At 35.8% G+C, this 3,842-nt stretch overlaps 1 pseudogene; it reads right to left on the reverse strand.

Annotated features, from left to right (window-relative positions):
- Positions 1 to 2,390: 2,390 nt before the first annotated feature.
- Positions 2,391 to 2,507, reverse strand: LOC120589507 (uncharacterized; annotated as a pseudogene).
- Positions 2,508 to 3,842: the final 1,335 nt, after the last annotated feature.

Below are 3,842 nucleotides of genomic sequence, written 5' to 3' on the forward strand. Positions count from 1 at the left end.
AATGTGTTTCTTTCTAAATTTGTAATAGGGTTAATTGTTTTTATTGTGGTGAAAACACATAAAATTTACCAGCTTAACCATTTTTGAGTGTACAATACAGTAGTGTTAAGTATACATACATTGTTGTGTGACAAATCTCTAGAAATATTTTATCTTGCAAAACTGAAACTCTGGACATATTGAATGAAAACTCTCCATTTCCCTCTCCCCCCAGCCCCTGGAAACCACCATTTTCTTTTCTGTTTCTAAAATTTTGTCTACTTTAGACACATCATATAAGTGAAATTAAACAGTATTTGTGTTTTTGAGACTGTCTTTTTTCACGGAGGATAATGTCCTCAAGTTTTATTTATATCACAGCAGGTGACAAGATTTCCTTCTTTTTCTTAATGATTCTGTTACTTTTATTTAAAAAAAATTTTTTTTTAATTAATTTATTTTTTATGACAGATATTGGTTAACGAAATCCGATGTTTCAGCTGCATATTTTAACAATAAAGAATATATATATATTTACATTGTGTTTTCATCTACCATAGATAGATTTCTTTCTGTCACCACATATTTGACCCCTTTTATTCTGTTTACGTCCCCCTAAACTCACCCTCTGGTAACCACTATTCTATTGTCTATGTCCATGAGTCTCTGTTTGTTTGTCCTGTTCATTTGTTGCTTTTAGGTTTATATCCCATGTATAAGTAATATCGTGTGATTTTCAACTTTTTCTATCTGGCTTGTTTTGCTTAGCATGATGATTTCGAGGTCCATCCATGTTGTCGCAAATGACAGTATTTCATCTCTTCTTATGGCTGAGTAATATTCCATTGTATATATATATGTCTACCACAGCTTCTTTTGCCAATCATGTATTGTAGGACACTTCGGTTGTTTCTATGTCCTGGCCACCATGAATAATGCTGCTATGAACATTGGTGTGCAAATATCTTTAAGGATATGGGTTTTCAAGTCTTTGCGGTAAATACCCAATAAAGGGATTGCTGGATCATACGGTGATCAATTCTTAGTTTTTTGAGGAACCTCCATACTGTTTTCCATAGTGGCTATACCAATTTGCAGTCCCACCAGCAGTATATGAGGGTTCCTTTTTCTCCGCATCCTCGCCAACATTGTTATTACTTGTCCTGTTGATTATAACCATTCTAACAGATGTGAGATGATATTTCATTGTGGTTTTGATTTGCATTTCTCTAATAGCTAGTGATGTTGAGCATCTTTTCACATATTTGTTGGCCATTTGTATGTCCTCTAGGGAGAAGTGTCTGTTCAGGTCCTCTGCCCATTTTTTGACTGGATCGTTTATTTTTTGTTGTTATTGAGTCGTATGAGTTGTTTATTTTGGATATTAGGCCTTTATTGGAGGTGTTGCTTGCAAATATATTTTCCCATTTGGATGATTGTTTCTTTACCTTGCTGATGGTTTCTTTTGCTGAGCAGAAGCTTTTTAGTTTGATGTAGTCCCATTCACTTATTTTAGCTTTTACTCCCCTTGCCTTTGAGGTCAAATTCATAAAATCCTGTTTAAGTCCAACGTCCTTGAGTTTAGTTCCTATGTTTTGTTCTATACAATTTATGGTTTCTGTTTCTTAATCCATTTTGAGTTAATTTTGGTGTGTGGTGATAGACAACAGTCTAGTTTCATTCTTTTGCAGGTGGCTTTCTAGTTTTCTCATCACGATTTATTGAATAGGCTTTCCTTTCCCCACTGTATGTTTTTGACTTTTTTGTCAAAAATCATTTGACAAACCCTTATAAACATGGGTTTACTTCTGACAAACCCATATAAACATGGGTATACTTCTGGACTCTCGACTCTGTTCCACTGGTTTGTGTGACTGTTTTCCTGCCAATACCATGCTGTTTTGATTATAGTTGCTTTGGATTATAATTTGAAGTTGAACAGAGTGATGCCTCCCGTCTTGTTCTTTTTTCTCAGGATGTCTTTGTCAGTTCAGGGTCTTTTGCGCGTCTACACAAATCTGATGATATTTTGTTCTATTTCTTTAAAAAATGCCAGTGAGATTTCGATGCGGATTGCATTAAATCTGTATAATGCTTTAGATGATAAGATCATTTTAACTATGTTGATTCTTCGAATCCCAGTACAAGGAATACCTTTCCATTTCTTTGTATCTTCTTTGAGTTCTTTTAATAGAGTCTTACAGTTTTCATCATATAGGTCCTTCACATGTTTTGTTAGATTTTTTCCTAGGTATTTTTGTTGTTGTTGAAATTGCAAAAGGAATGATTTTTTTCCACTTCTTTTTCTTTGTTTCTTTTCTTTTTTTTTTTTCTAGACAAGGCAACCCTTGGTTGACCTCACAGATTGCAAGGACCTTGTCAGTTCACAATCCCTTATTTTTTACTTTTTACATCTACAGCACCTGGTCTTCTTAGGTGGTCTTCCATCCAAGAAAACCAGGCCTGACCCTGCTTAGCTTCTGAGATCAGACGAGATTGGGCATGTTCAGGGTGGCATGGCTGTAGACTGTTATTTATTTCTAATAAACTTAATTTTGGCCAGAGTACATATGATTTCCATCTTTTGAAATTTATCATTAATTGTTATATTTCTCAACATATGAGCCATTTTAGTGAATGTAATTTAAACACTTTTTTAAATATATATTCTGAAATAAATTATTAATGAATAAAAACATATATATATATATATTCCATGATTGCAGGGTATAGCATTCTGTAAATGTAAATTAGGTCAAGGTGATTGATAGTGTTGTTAATTTGGATTTTGGGGAAGCTAAAAGAAAAAAAAGTCTTTTGTTACCTGCCTGATTCTGCCCTCAACCCCCGTATTCATCATTTCCAGAGCTGTGTATTCCTTCCTGAAGATTTAAGTTCACATCTGGTGTTTCTTTCAACCAGAAGAAATGTCTTCAGTGTTTCTTTTTGTTGTTTTTGTTGAGTTCTGTTTGAAAGAAAACTATTTTAGTTTTATTTTATCTAAAAATATCTTTTTTTCTGAAGAATATTTTCACCGGTGTGGAGTTTTGAGTTAATAGGTTATTTTCTTACAGCACTTAGAAAATATCATTTTGAAACCAGAGGGCAACTGAGTCAGGGGCTCGCGCTGCCTGTGCCGCTCAGCCAATAGACTGACAGGAGTTGAGCTGTTTAGAATAAGGATTCATTGTCAGAGCACCAGTGATCTGAGAAGGCAGCAGGTCAACACCTTCAAAACTGCCTTGGCTTCTCAATCCCGTTTCGGGTATTTAAGGGAAAATCTGGGCATTATCCCAGAGGCTGCATGACAGTTGGGGGAGGGGAGTCCGTTGTCTGTTGTGCTTCATGGAGCCGTGGTCCTCCAGTGGCATTAACAACCCAGGAACAAAGAATGCTAGACAGAAGGATTATGATCAGTCAGCATAATCATAAGTGTCAGGGCGGCTTTCTATGGCAGGGGACGTTCCAAGCTCTGGGTCAAAATGCTGGTGACAATCTATTGTTAAGCGACAGGGCAAGGAAAAGTGAAGCTGGGGACACTGTGAGGCCTCTATTCCCGGAGTCCCAACCAGGCCATTCCTCAATTTCATTGTCTTCTGAGCTCCGTTCTTTCCACTGATAAATCAGAAACATGTTTACTGGTCATTCTTATAATTGTTCTCATGTCCTTTTTCTCTGTTCGTTCTCAAGTTTTTCTGTTTATTTTGCTTTTGTCAGTTGTTCTGGGTGTGGTTTTATTATTTATATATCCTGCTTGGACTTCATCAAGTTTCTTGAATCTATAAACTCATGTCTTTTAGCAAATTTTGGAAACTTTTGGTCTCTTTTTATACATTTTTTCTGCCCTGTTCTCTCTTTCCTCT

Source organism: Pteropus medius, unplaced genomic scaffold (genome assembly GCF_902729225.1).
Source record: "Pteropus medius unplaced genomic scaffold, Ma_sr-lr_union100, whole genome shotgun sequence".
NCBI classification, from domain to species: Eukaryota; Metazoa; Chordata; class Mammalia; order Chiroptera; family Pteropodidae; genus Pteropus; species Pteropus medius.